The sequence below is a fragment of the Carlito syrichta genome, unplaced genomic scaffold (assembly GCF_000164805.1).
Source record: "Carlito syrichta isolate Samal-C Ts95f unplaced genomic scaffold, Tarsius_syrichta-2.0.1 Scaffold306946, whole genome shotgun sequence".
In the NCBI taxonomy this organism is placed as follows: Eukaryota; Metazoa; Chordata; class Mammalia; order Primates; family Tarsiidae; genus Carlito; species Carlito syrichta.
The window spans coordinates 339657-354899 of record NW_007251042.1 but is presented as its reverse complement, the minus strand read 5'-3'; the positions used below and the strand labels follow the sequence as shown (position 1 = coordinate 354899).

Below are 15243 nucleotides of genomic sequence, written 5' to 3'. Positions count from 1 at the left end.
CTGAGTCCGCGGGTTCGAGACCCGCCTGGGCAACTTGGCGAGACCAAATCTCTACAATAAATCAAAAATTAGCCGGGTGTGGTACCGCGTGCCTGTAGTTCCAGCTACTTGGAAGGCTGAGGCGGAAGGATCGCCGGAGCCCAGCAGGTCGAGGCTGCGGTAGCCGGGAGCGGCCATTGCATTCCAGTCTGGGTGACAGAGTGAGACTCCAACTCAAAAAAAAAAAAAAAAGAAAAAAGAAAATTGGAAATGACCCAGGCTCAGTGGCTCAGCCTGTAATCCCAGCACTTTGGGAGGCTGAGGTGAGTGGATTGCCTGAGCCCGTGGGTTCGAGAACCGCCTGGCCAACTTGGCAAGACCTCATCTCCACAATAAATAAAAAAAAAATTAGCTGGGCGTGGTAGCGTGAACCTATAGTTCCAGCTACTTGGAAGGCTGAGGTGGAAGGATCTCTGGAGCATAGCGGCCACTGCACTCCAGTCTGGGCGACAGAGTGAGACTACAACTCAAAAAAAAAAAAGAAAATTGGAAATGACAACCGATTCCTGATCGATAGCCCAAGTGCCCATGTCATAAGAGATAAGACAGACAAGTGGGACCTCATCAAACTGAAAAGCTGCAAAGTGGAAGAAACTATCGAGAGAGCAGGGAGACAGCCCACAGACTGGGAGAAAATATTTGCCAACTGTATATCTGACAAAGGCCTAACATCTAGGATCTATAAGGAACTCAAACACGCCAAAAAGAAAAAAACAAACAGCCCTATTAAAAAGTGGACAAAAGATATGAATAGACACATCTCAAAAGAAGATATACGAACAACCAGCAGATACATTTAAAAAAATGCTCAGCCTCGCTAATCATCAAAGAAATTATAATTCTATTTTATTAAAAATAAAACCAATGTGGCTCTGATTTTTTTTTTTTTTTGAGTAGGACTCTTACTCTGCCACCCAGGCTAAAGGGACCGTAGCCTTGACCTGCTGGGCTCAGGTGACCCTTCTGCCTCAGTCTTCCAAGTAGCTGGGGTAAGATTTTTTTTTTTTTTCAAGTTGGAGTCTCACACTGGTGCCCAGGCTGGAATGCAGTGGCACACTCCCAGCCACCACAGCCTTGACCTACTGGGTTCCAGCGATCCTTCTGCCTCAGCCTTCCAAGTAGCTGGAACTACAGGCACACGCTACCACGCCCGGCTAATCTTTGATTTATTGTAGAGATGAGGTCTCACCAAGTTACCTGGGCGGGTCTCAAACCCGCGGGCTCAGGCAATCCACTCGCCTCGGCCTCGCAAAGTGCTGGGATTACAGGCTGAGCCACCGAGCTCGGCCCAAAATAAAAAGTTATTAAAAATAAATCCTATAACTAGAAGGGGGAAAAAACCAGATCGGCAAAAATATACACCATCAAGTATGACAAAGATTTATTTCTATATTGTATAAATTAGTAAACAAACATGAAAATACTCAGACTCTCAGCCAGGCTCGGTGGCTCAGCTTGTAATCCCATGCCTTTGGGAGGCTGAGCTGAGTAGATTGCCTGAGCCCACGGGTTCGCCACCCACCTGGGCAGGCGAGACCTCATCTCTACAACAAATTAAAAAAAAAAATTAGCCGGGCATGGTAACGCGCACCTGTAGTTCCAGCTATGCGGAAGGCTGAGGTGGAAGGATCGCCGGAGCTCAGCAGGTCGAGGCTGTGGTGGCTGGGAGCGGCCATTGCACTCCAGTCTGGACGACAGAGTGAGACTCTAACTCAAAAAAAGAAGAAAATACTCAGACTCTTGATGATAATGAGATTATACTTTTAAGCTAGTGCCATTTTGCTACTTGTTAAAACAACAAAATATACTTTTTTAGATATAATACCTCATGTTGGTGAGACTAAGCAATAAATAAGACACTGCCGGTACTGTATGGATAACGGGACTCTTGAAAAGTTATGTGCAGCCAGGCACAGTGCCTCAGGCCTGTTATCTCAGCACTTTGGGAGGCCGAGGCGGGAGGATTGCTTGAGCCCAGGAGTTTGAGACCAGCCTCGGCAACACAGCAGACTTCACCTCTACAAAAGTAAAAGAATTAGCCGGGCATGGTGACATGAGTCTATAGTCCCAGCTACTTGGAAGTCTGAAGTGGAAGGATCGCCTGAGCCCAGGAGGTTGAGAGGCCCTGGTGAGCTATGATTTTACCATTGTACTCCAGCCTGGGTAATAGAGTGAGATTTCAACTCAAAGAAAATTTTTTAAAAGGTCATATGAAAATAAGAATATTTAAATCCCTTAAATTAATAATTCTGCTTCTAGAATTAACTCTAATAGAAGCAATCCAAAAACAGAAAGGCTACATGTGGAAAAATGTGCTATGGTCAAGTAAATTATACCAATTTTATGGAACATTATGGAGCTATCAAAAAATGAGAGTCATGGATAGATTGTTAAGTAAAAAAGCAGAACAATTACATGGCAGAGTGAAGAGCTGACAGAGAACACTAAAAAACAAAAGCTTGAGGTAGCAGGACTGGTGACGGCTTTCCTTTTGTTAATCATTTCTTTTTGAGTTGGAGTCTCACCCTGTCGCCCAGACTAGAGTGCAGTGGCCGCTCCCAGCCACCGCAGCCTCCACCTGCTGGGTTCCGGGTTCAGTGGCTCAGCCTGTAATCCCGTACCTTTGGGAGGCTGAGGTGAGTGGATTGTCTGAGCCCGCGGGTTCGAGATCCGCCTGGGCAGCGAGACCTCATCTCTACAATGAAAAAAAAAAATCAGCCGGGCGTGGTAGCACATGCCTGTAATTCCGGCTACTTGGAAGGCTGAGGCGGAAGGATCGCCGGACGTGGCTGCGGTGGCCGGGAACGGCTACTCCAGTCTGGGCGACAGAGTGAGACTCCAACTCAAAAAACAAATAAATAAATAAATAATAAATAATCATTTCTCTTAGTATGGTGATAATTCAATTAGTGATGTAAGTAAATACATGGAGGAGAAAATGACCCTCCTTGCTCCAGACCAGGAAGAAGCCAATCAGTCATTTCCTCTCCATGCATCGGGGCTCCAGCACCAGCTGCCTCACAGTTCAGCACTACCCTCCCCCACTTTGCTTGTGACAAAGGAGAATGGCTAAGAGCAGCATTCCCTGAATCCTGGTTCTGTCCCTTACCAGCAGCGTAACCAGAGTCAACATTCCAGAAACACCCAGAGCAGCAATGCAGCTTTCAGCATCAGACAGCGCTGGCTTGAATTTCCACACAGCTGCTAACCAGATAAATGGCTGTGGGCAAGTTATTCAACCTCTCTTTCCTTTAGTTTTCCCATCTATAAAACTGGTACCTACCCCACTGGGTTACCGTGAGGATATAACAGCACAAGCTATGGCAAGATCCTCATGGCTTGAATTATTATTAGTCTTAAAAACAGCAGAGTTCCCTCCAACTTTGACTGTCAACCCAGCCTTAAGCTGCAAATGGAATTGTCGGGAATATCCTATGGCTAACCTTACTACCAACTAAAACTATCCTAACTCCAGGCCCAGAGCACTCACATCACTCAAGTCCCCTACTGTGACATGCCTGGGGGGACATTCCAGGCTTTAGGTTTCATACATAGGGCACACACAGAATCTGGGGACATAAAACTGCACTTTTTGAGTCACACAAATGGATTAGACATCAGCAAAAATGATAGTTTATAAAACTGCTACTTTGAGATTCACAAAATGATAGTTCATAAAATTGCTACTCTGAGACTCACAATACTCAAATCTGCCAAGAACCAAATAGTTACATTATGGCGAGCAGGAAGGATTTAAGGAAAAAAATGATTAAAACCTGCTGTACGGAGAAAGCAGTTATCCACCAGAGCAGATTGTGAACTGTCTACGGTGTGTGCTGTGCTGCTAAATTTAGGGGAGATCCGCATGAATTTAGAAAAGGCACGGTGGCTCATGCCTATAATCCCGGCACTTAGGGAGGCCGAGGCAAGAGGACTGCCTGAGTCCACGGGTTCGAGGGCAGCTTGGCGAGACCTCATCTCTAAAATAAATAAATAAATAAATAAAATTAGCCGGGCATGGTGGTGCATGCCTGTGGTTCCAGCTACCTAGAACTTGAGGCGGAAGGATGGCCTGAACCCAGCAGGCTAAGCCGTGAGTGTGCCACTGCACTCCAACCTGGGTGACAGAGTGAGAGTCTGACTCAAAAAAAAAAGAAAAAAGAAAAGAAGATGATGTGAAGATAGTGGGCAGTAGCTGGCATTTGCCAAGTGCAGACCTTGCTAAGCATTTAGCATTTGCTGAACGCTTTAAGAGAAGCTGGGAAACTTACTCTTATCTGACAGATAAGGACACTGGGCTTCTGCGATTAGGAAACATGATCCACAGACAGCAAGCAGCAAAGCCAGAAACCAATTTTTTAATAAATCGAAGACAGTCTGAATGGCACTAAAGTCAGTGCCTTAACCACTGAGCCCTCTACATAAAGACATAAAACCCACAGAGATCAGCAGATCGTCTCCAATCTCCATCAGCCCCAACAAGCACCCAAATCCTGGCTTAAGACAGCCTGACACACTGTGAAGGGCTCACTCCGGTGTGCCTTGGAGGCCACATACGCTGTGTCACAGGGCTCCTGCTGGAGTCCCTTCAACAAGACAAACCAACAAATTCATCTGTAGGAACTTCAAAATGCCAAAAAAAAGACACACAAAAACATTTCAAGTGTGTGAAGTTCAGGGTGATTGTAGCAGCTCTACCTGGCTAGGCATTCAAGAGAGGTGAGCATTTATGACGTATCAGCTGTTCACTGACCCTGTGGCCTCCAGCCCCCAAGTGGCTACTAGGACAGCCTTCAGTGCTAGGGAAGAGTCACCTTCCCTGGGTCAGCTTCACTTCTCCCAGGTGACCTTTTCCCTCCTCTCCCCACCCTCAGCACAGCTGCTTTTTCCTCCAAGAAATACGCTGCTTCAGTGACAACCACAAGACAGAGTCCAGACAAGTCCCCACAGGGTGGGCAGATTCAGCAAACAGAGCTCTTCGCCTGGGCCACCTCTTGAGATATGAGCTCACCCCCTCCCCCAAAGGGCCGGGGAGGGTCCAAACACAACTAGACAGCAGTGAGAAGTCCTGGTCCAGCGATCTCGAGGCAGTGAATGACACTTCAAAAATCCAAGTGAACCTGGCTTTTTGGCAGACATGAAAAGGGAGCTTTCGGCTCCAATGGAGATTTTTTTTTTCTTTCTTAACTACAAGTTATTGTTAGAAAAAAAAGTTTACAAAAGATTGTTTGGGGGAATGAAAGAGAGGAAGCAAATCCATACAGCTCTTGATGTGGCTGGGTTAGGGTGAGCCAGGCAGGGTCCTTGCCGGTGGCCTCAGTCCTGCTCCATGCTGGAGGTGTGGCCACTCCAGGCCTCCCAGGCAGTTGGGGCAGCTGCCCTCATGTAAAAAAGGACATCTTTCAGAGCTACGAAGATGAGCAGGGGGGCAGGGCAGGAAGACAGGGCCAATTGCCTGCAAGTAAGAAAGGATACCTTCCAGAGGTATAAAGAAGAGCAGGAGGTCAGGGCTGGAAGACCAGCGGGAAAGAGACAAAGGCTTGAGTGTGCTGTCGACTGGGAAGACCAGCTCTTCCTGCTAAATTAAGAGAAGCTGGAGAGTTTCTCTGCAGCTTTGTGCACTCGCCTCAGGGTCAAAGAAATAAATTATTTTAGTGCTTTGGCTCTGTGTCCAAGGCGCCAGACTCAACTGAGGGGGAGGAGGAGGAAGAGAGGAGACACAGGAGAAAGTCACCAAGAAACACTTGTTCTGGAACCTTCTGTGGAAGTTCAGAAATGGTTTTACCACCCTAGATGCTCCTAATTGGAATTCCGCCTATAGACACCCTTCACCTCTTCCACAAGTATTTCAACCTAGAAGCCAGACTTCTGTCCTGTGGACATACTTTAATTTTACATTTACCAAGCTGCACATTTTTCTATGCCCACCTCCCCCTCTCAGAGAGGAACACACATTCACTTCTCTTTGAAGTGACAGGGTAGTAACTTACTAGGCACTGATGTGAGGAGACCAGGCAAGAGAAACCGGAAGGGCCTTGGAGCTTCCAGGCAGCCCACCATCCACCCTCAGATTCCCATGGATGCAGAAACAAAACACGGGAAATAAGATCAAATGCTCCAGAGACAAACCTGGCCAACTCGAGCCATTTTCCAGGCCAACAAGATGTATATTTGTACCTTACGCCCTGTGCTCACTCTGTAGGCTTTGCAAGGGTAGAACTCTTAAGCTGTAGGTCAAAGGGCGGCAGGTGGATTGAGGGCAGTCTGAACTGGGATTTTACAAAGCACTTGAATTAAAACTGAGAAAAGGTTAATTTTCTACACCAAAGGAAGACCATGGGAGTGGGAAGAGTGGGTGAGGAGGTATAGGGGACAGAGGGTGGTAGAAGCAGCCACGCTGACAGAAATTACGTTCCCCATAGCTGGGCATGGTGTTACACACCTCTATGGAGTCCCAGGTACTTGGGAGGCTGAGGTGGAAGGATTGACTGAGTCCAGGAGGACAAGGCTGCAGTGAGCTGTGATTGTGCCACTGCACTAGGTGACAGAGCAAGACTCCAACTTGGGGGAGGGAATCCAGATATTATGTTTCCCAGAGCTCCTGGTTCCACTACAGACTGGCTTTGGTGAACATCCCAAGCCTTCTTTTCAAACGATGAAATTTCCCTCACCTGAAATTCAAACAATGTAAAACAAGATGTCTAAATCTCATATATTCCTCTCAGGGACAGAGACAGGGATCCTTGAGGAGCCTGTGGTCTCAGCACATCATCCAGGGTTATGCACATCCATGACACAATAACTACTACAAGGCAGTTCCCACCACCCTCTTGGGGTTCACACCCAGTAAACAGCTCATTTCTGCATCAGACTTTAAAGCAGACTGACTGGACTTTCTCCAGTCTTTCAACCCCATTCCATTCTAGGGTTGTGACCTGTCAGCCTGATAGAAATGTAAATCCCACCAGTAGAGACCCACTGATCAAGTTTAGCTATTGATGGGCCAAACAAAAGCAAACGGCTCTAAATCAAGGGACAACATCTGGAGCCCAGGGATGGAAAAAACCCCTGAAACTTGCAGACAAAAGACAAAGCCAGGCCTGGAGTGGAAGGTGGAGGCATGAAGGAATAAAAAAATCCAGTAGCATTTGTCTTTAGGACTCTGGGTACTAGTGACCTGGAAAGCAATGACTTTGGTATTGGAAGGACCACTGGTCATGGTGTCAGAAGCACAGCTTGCAGTGGGACTCCAAGCAAGTCACTGATCCCACTGAGCCCATTTCTATTTTTTTTTTTTGAGTTGGGGTCTCACTCTGTTGCCCAGGCCTGAGTGCAGTCACAATTATGGTTCACTGCAGTTTCGTCCTCCTGGGCTCAAGTGATCCTTCTGCCTGGTCCTCCCAAGTAGCTGAGACTACAGGCATGCGCCATCATGCCCTACCAACCACTGAACCCATTTTTTAGTTTGAAAAGAGGAAGCCGGGCTCGGTGGCTCAGCCTGTAATCCCGCGCTTTGGGAGGCCGAGGTGAGTGGATAGCCTGAGCCCGCGGGTTCGGGACCCACCTGGGCAACTTGGCGAGACCTCATCTCTACAATAAACAAAAAATCAGCCGGGCGTGGTAGCACGTGCTTGTAATTCCGGCTACTTGGAAGGCTGAGGTGGAATGATCGCTGGAGCCCAGCAGGCCAAGGCTGCAGTGGCCGGAAGCAGCTACTGCATTCTAGTCTGGGCGATGAGTGAGACTCCAACTCAAAAAAAAAGAAAAGAGGAAAATAGGCCGGACATGGTGGCTCAAGTCTAATTTCAGCACTTTGGGAGGCTGAAGAGAGAGGATTACCTGAGCCTAGGGGTTCGACACCAGCCTGGGCAACTTGGCGAAACCTTGCCTCTACAATAAATTAAAAAATTAGCTGTGCGTGGTAGCGTGCGCCTGTAGTTCCAGCTACTTGGAAGACTGAAGTAGAAGAATCACCTGAGCCTAGCAGGTCGAGGCTGCGGTGGTCATGAGTGTGCCACAGCACTCCAGCCTGGGCGACAGAGTGAGACTTCAGCTCAAAAAAAAAAAAAAGAGGAACATAAACCCAGAGTTTTATGAGTATTATTAAAGAGAAAGTATCCTGAGGCACTTCACAGAAATAAAGATTTCTGAGTTAAGATGGAGAATTAAAACGGGAACACAATTTTCCTTCCCCTGATAATTACCAAAATGAGTAAGAAAATAGTTAAAAAAAAAAAAAAATCACCAACAGCAACCAAACAGGGAAATGGGCACGATCAGGTATATTAACTTCAAAAACAGACAAAGAAAGATATGAAGGGAGTATCACACGTGGTTCATTTCCCATGCCTGGCCCAGCCCTGACCAAACGATAAGGGCAGAACCAGGAGAATTTTCACTAACACCCCAAAATCTGGTGAGAGGCAAACTGCCACCAATTATTTTCCTCTTCAACTGAAGAGTAGTTGGAAGGCTACTGAGGTAAAAAAAAAAGGAAACTGAAACAAGAACAATGGGCTGACTCCCTTTGAAGGAAATAATGGCTCTAGGGCTGTATTCTGAATTGGGGAAATTACCCAGTACCTAATTCCAGTGAGTATTCCTTCCATTCCTTTATACCTCCCAAATAAGTGGGCTGAACCTCACACAGGAACCATAGACTAAATCCCCAACAGACAGAGATCCATCTCCCCTGCCCCACTGCTACATCCACTCCTCTAGGCTATAGAAAACAGGTCAGGAGTTGGAGGGTAAAGGGTACAAATCAGTTTCGTCTTGGAGGAGGAAAAGTTACTTTCCTCTTTGAAATCAATCAGAACATCTGAGCAGAATAGCACTAGCAAGAATAAGATGAAAAGAAACAAGGACAGGCGTGGTGGCTCAAGCCTGTAATCCCAGCTCTTGGGGAGGGCAAGGCGATAGGATTGTCTGAGTACAGGGGTTCAAGAGCAGACTGGGCAACTTGGTGAGACCTTGTCTCTACGATAAAACAAAAAATTAGCTGAGCGTGGTAGCATGTGCCTGTAGTTCCAGCTACTTGGAAGGCTGAGGTGGAAAGATCGCCTGAGCCCAGCAGGTCGAGCCTGCGGTACCCAGAGCCACTGCTCTCTAGCCTGGGCGACAGAGTAAGACATTGACTCAAAAAATAAAATAAAATAAAATAAAAAGAAACAGCAGGCAAACCAAGCAAAAGGCAAAGATGTCAACCTTAAGTAAAATACATACAACTCCAGAGAAAGCAATTCCTCACAATTGCTTTGCACTGAGGAACAACTTGATTAGAACACTGATTTGACAAAATAGAAGCTTGACGATGAGATTATAAAACAAAATGAGGTAAGAGGAAATGAAGGCTTATTTAAAAAGAGGAACAAAACATCATTAAAGAACTAATAAATAAATTGCAATGGCTAGAGAACAAAATTCTGCCAGTAATTTAAAACAGAAATACTGACACGGGAAAGTCTGAGATAACCACAGTGAATGCAGATGGAATAGACAGATTAAAGCAGTGAGAAGACAAAGAGACCAACATATGGATAAATGGTGTGGCTGAAGAAGTATACCAAGAATGGAATGGAAGATATCTTTGAACAAAGATAAATAACCCAAGATTTCCCTGAAGTGAAAGGAAAAGCAGAATCAATATTAAAATAACGCACTATATTCCACACATGTTCAATTTTGAGACACTGTCTAGTTTAGCTATTGAACTTAAAAGACTTTTGCAGACACCTAGAAGAAGCTTTTACCCCAAGAGTTTATTATAAAAATTGCAAAACACACTAAAACTTCTTTTAAGTGGGAGAAAATTCAGACAGCCCCCAATTTTCCCATATCTACATCCAATATCAGAAGAGAATGTGAGAATTTCTATGCAATTCTGAGATATAGAAAAAATACGAACCAAAAAAAAAAGCCGGGCTCGGTGGCTCAGCCTGTAATCCCAGCACTTTGGGAGGCTGAGGTGAGTGGATTGCCTGAGCCCGAGGGTTTGGGACCCGCCTGGGCAACTTGGTGAGACCTCATCTCTACAATAAAATCAAAAATTAGCTGGGCGTGGTAGCGTGCACCTGTAGTTCCAGCTACTTGGAAGGCTGAGGCGGGAGGATTGCTGGAGCCCAGCAGGTCGAGGCTGCAGTGGCCAGGAGTGGCCACTGCACTCCAGTCTGGGTGACAGAGTGAGACTCCAACTCAAAAAAAAAAAGAAAAAAAAAAAAAAATTACCCCCAGCCAAGATATCATATAAATTTGGTAAAGACAACAGGCAGAAATTCTCAGGCATGAAACAAGTCAGGGGATACAGCCCCCTTCCTAGGGGAAAAATGACTTAACAATAAAATGCAGTTAATTAATACAGAAATGCAAATCAAGAGCTCAGGAATGCAGAAACCATGGTAGGAGAACTGATAACTAAGCATTAAAAATCATTTCAAATAAGAAACAACAAAATCATTATGGGGATTACGGTCACAGGGTACAATCTAAATGCTATAAAATGGGTAATTTAATTACATAATTAACACAATCAGGATATAGGACAGGGGAGGCAGATGAGGAAAAACATGAGAAATCGAATGTCCTCATGTTTCATAGCAAAGAATCAATAGATACCGTCTTAAATGGAAACAAGCCTGGGTGTGGTGGCTCACACTTATAATCTCAACACTTTGGGAGCACAGGTAAAAAGATTGCCTGAACCCAAGGATTTGAGACCGGCCCTCATTTCTACAATAAATTAAAAAATTAGCCAGTGTGGTGGCACATGCCTGTAGTTCCAGTTATTTGGAAGGCGGAGATGAAAGGACCACCTGAGCCTAGCAAGTCAAGGCTGCGATAGGTTGTGAGCATGCCATTGCAGTCCCACTTGGGTGACACAGGGACTCCAGCTCAAAAACAAACAAAAACCACTCAAATGGAAACAAGTAATTATAGATATGACTCACAAACTATTTACTTTACCGGGACCTTTTAGTAAATGTTCTGTTGTAAGGAAAAAAAAAACATTTCTTTAAAGCTTAATAGGCCAGGCTCGGTGGCTCAACCTGTAATCCCATGTTTTGGGAGGCCAAGGTGAGTGAATTGCCTGAGTCCGCGGGTTCAAGACCCACCTGGGCAACTTGGCGAGACCTCATCTCCACAATAAATCAAAAAATTAGCCAGACGTGATAGCGTGCACCTGTAGTTCTGGCTCCTTAGAAGGCTGAGGCAGAAGGATCGCTGGAGCCTAGCAGGTCAAGGCTGCGGTGGCTGGGAGTATGCCACTGCACTCCAGTCTGGGCGACAGAGTGAGACTCCAACTCAAAAAAATAAAAATAAAAATAATATTAATGATGGCTATTTCTAAGTGGTAGGATTTGGAGTGTTTTGGAGTTTTTGTTTTTACTTTAACCCATTGGTGTGTCCCAATCAATGGTAGGCATACAGCAATATAAGAAAATTATTTTTATAATCAAGGAGTTAGAAAGAACTTTCTAAGTATGGCGCAAAACCTAGAACCCACAGAAGCAGTCATTAATACATCTGATACAAAAACTGCCAAGTGTTCTACAAATACTTAATCAGTATATTCATATTCATGGTCAAACTAATATTCATGGTGAAACTAATAATGATACAATAATCTGTGTAAGTTTCAACATTTACAATGAAAAAAATCAGTCTTCTGGCAGTTTGGTACTATTGACAGAAGATGCCAAACTGTAAAATATTTTAAAAGTATATTCTGAGCCAAATGTGAATGACCTAGGCCCTTGGCACAATCCCAAGAAGTCCATCTTGGCTTTATACATTTTTAGGGAAACAGAAGTTATAGGCAAAACATAAATCAATACATGTGAGGTTGGTCCCTGGAAGGCCGGGGCCAGATATCTCCAAGCAGGGGCTGGCACGTCACAGGTGGATTCAAAGATGTTTTGACTGGCAACTGGTGGAAAGGGTCAAGTTGTCTAAATAATTTTAAATCTGTAAAGGAAATGCTGAGTTAAAAGGGTGGTTGTAGCCAGGCTCGGTAGCTCAGCCTGTAATCCCGCGCTTTGGGAGTCTGAGGTGACTGGATTATCTGAGCCTGCGGGTTCGAGACCTGCCTGGGCAACTTGGTGAGACCTCATCTCTACAATAAATCAAAAATTAGCCAGGTGTGGTAGCACGCGTCAGTAGTTCTAGCTACTTGGAAGGTTGAGGTCCACTGTACTCCAGTCTGGGCGACAGAGTGAGACGCCAACTCAAAAAAAAAAAAAAAGAGGGTGGTTGAGGAAACCCAGGATCTTGATATGTAGATGAAGCCTCATAGGAGGCAACGCTTAGAGAGACTAGATAGCAAATGTTTGTTATGTTATTCAGACTTTAAAGGTATCACAGCAAATCCTTCTGGGAAGGTCTAGAAGGGGAAGGATCTGGCTATGTTAATGTAGATGCTATAGATGTAAATATTTCCCCACAAAAGACCTGTTTGCAGAGCTATTTCAAAATATGTTAACTAAATATATTTTGGAGTAAAATATTTTTACTTCTTTTTAGGGCCTGTTATCAGTCATGTGATACCATACCAGAGTGTCAGGTTGGTACTTTGTATCTCATTGCCATAGAATGTGTTTTGCCAGTCTAATAATCTCTTTTTTAATGTTAATACTGGTCAGTTGTCCCTAAAATTCCACAAGGAAGAGGGTTTAACAAGTCGTATTTCCTGAGATTTAGTTATTCAGGTTTCCCTTGGCACAGCAGGGGTCCATTGGCTGGGGGCTTAACATTTTATTTTTGAATTACAGTACTCAAGTGAATATTGCCCTAGAGGCTTCTCTGGGGTTCAAAAACCATACAGCCAGGGGCCCTCCCCACCCATCCAAGGAACATTGTCCCAGAGGCCACTAACCCCCTAGGCTGCTACCCTAGGCTGACACCTTCACACACGTAAACAGTAAATCTAACAGCTGGAAAACTCACCCTTGTTCAGGCGACCCAGGAGCTTAATGGGCCCCTTCTTCTCCTGCCTCCCTCGATCTTCCCACCCAGGACTTCCCACCCAACCACTCTCCTCCTTACCCTAAAAGGATGCACTCTTGTCTTCCAGCTCCTACTCCCAAGACTTCAGCTTCAAGCTTGGCACAGCCGAAGGCCACCCAAGGTGAGAGATTTCCGTAGACGTACAGGAGGGTGGCCAAAGCCCACTCACTCTCCCCGTGAAACCTCACACTGCTGGGAGAGGCAGGACAGGAAAACTAAAAAAATAAAAAATAAAAAATCAATGGTGCCCCAGAAGCTGCAACAAAATTAGAACCAGCAGCCTGCAACTCAACAACCAATGTTTACTGAGCCCCTATTGTGTATGTCAGGGCCTGTGAGCAGGAGGTGATGAGGGCAGAGACTGGCGGTCAGGGCCCTGGGCAGCCAGCAGACAGGCAAGGGATGGCTTATTTAGCCCCACGCTGAGCCCTGAGTGAGTTCAAAGACAGCCAGCCCCAGGCGCCAGAGACAGAGTCAGGGGGAGGAGGGAAAGGGCATGCTTGCCAGGCTCAGCTCCAGCCCAGCAGGAGCTGAGCCGGGGCTTGCAAAGAGGACTTTCCAAAACTGAGTCAGCTAGGCAGGAGGCAGGGAAAAGCCCACTGAGTTAGCCGGTATTCCCACCAGGTCCCTCTCCACCAGTGGCCAGGGCAAGAGTCACCACTATTCTCATCAGTCATCCATCAACATTTCCCAGACACTCAGTTGCAAAATTCTGATCTGCTGTCCAAGTTCACTCCTGTTTGTCGGACCACGGGGCCCAGCATGTGGCTTAGGAAACACGGTAATCACATCCACTGCTTATATCATCTAGTTGAAGCAAAACTCTCTGGCTTGCTATTTGGGATCGAATAAATAAATAAAAAGCATGATCTAGTGGCATCATCAGACAGCATGACACATCACACGGAGCTAGGTTCAAATTTAGGGCTTGCCACTAACTTCCCGTTGTCTCCGGCACAATCAAACTGAGAAACCATCCAGTTAACAGGCACACACTCTGGCAAATAAGTTCAGAGGATGCAGAGCACAGTACTTGAGGTTAGCTCCTTCTCAGTTCCCAGTCCTCTGAGTTCTCAGGACAATCCTCTCACCTAGACCTGAATTCTGCTTATCGGGGGTCAAGGATTAGCTCAATCACCTCCTCTTCCAGGAAGCCTTTTGAACCCCATTCCTTTGGCACCCTTCTCTAACTACTTTGAACTCCTAATTACCTTGTCTCCCAGGAAGCCCCCTTCAGTTCCTTGAAGGCAGGGAGGGTCCCTACCTAGTTTTTCTTCTATGTCTTCCTTTCTCCTTTCCCCCACCACTGTGCTTGGCACACAAAGGGCAGGAAGCAGAGAATTTCTGCTGGAAGACGACCAGTTCAGCCTCCCATCTAACTGATGTCTGGCTGCACCACCCCTAGAGCCTGCTGAAAAACAGGGAACTCAGCACCGCCTTCCACAGACAATCTCCCTGGAGCCCAGAGAACAAGCTTAACCCAGAGCACATGAAACCAGCTGTCATGACCACAAATTACCTTTTTCTTCAGACTAAACAACCCCCTCACCTTGAATTTCATGTCTATTAACTGAGCAAAAAGCTAGCTTTTACCTACTGAGCTTTTAAAACTTACTCCAAAAGTTCATAAATAGTCTCTGGTTATGTATCAGATATTGGGGGTGCAAAGGATATACCTAGTATCTGCCCACACACAGCAAGAAAAGCAAATGATTAAACTTAGCCAGAGCCATGATAAGAGTGATACTTAGGCCAGGCACTGTGGCTCCTGTCTGTCATCCTAGCACTCTGGGAGGCCAAGGTGGGAGGATGGCTTGAGCCCAGGAGTTTATGAGACCAGCCTGGGCAACATAGGGAGAACTCATCTGTATCAAAAAAATTTTTTTTTTAATTTAGCACGGGCCTGTAGTCCCAGCTATACCGAGGCTGCAGCAGAAGGCTCGCCTGAGCCCAGGAGGTAGAGGCTGTGATGAGCCATGATCACGCCACTGTACTCAAGTCTGAGCAACAGAGTGACTCAAAATAAATTAAAAAAAAAAAGTAACGTGTAAACCGGGCTCAGTGGCTCAGTCTGTAATCCCGCGCCTTTGGGAGGCTGAGGTGAGTGGATTGCCTGAGCCCGTGGGTTCGAGACCCGCCTGGGAATCGAGACCTCATCTCTACAATAAATCAAAAAATCAGCCGGGCGTGGTAGCGCATGCC

General features: G+C 45.9%; 1 protein-coding gene across 1 annotated transcript in view; it reads right to left on the bottom strand.

The window, feature by feature from the left end:
* SLC39A14 (solute carrier family 39 member 14) overlaps positions 1 to 13127 on the bottom strand; it is a 32300-nt gene extending 19173 nt beyond the window's left edge. Inside the window, exon 1 of the mRNA XM_008063549.2 lies at positions 13081 to 13127. The gene's annotated coding sequence lies outside the window, so the exon portion shown is untranslated. The remainder of the gene's footprint in view (positions 1 to 13080) is intronic.
* Positions 13128 to 15243: the final 2116 nt, after the last annotated feature.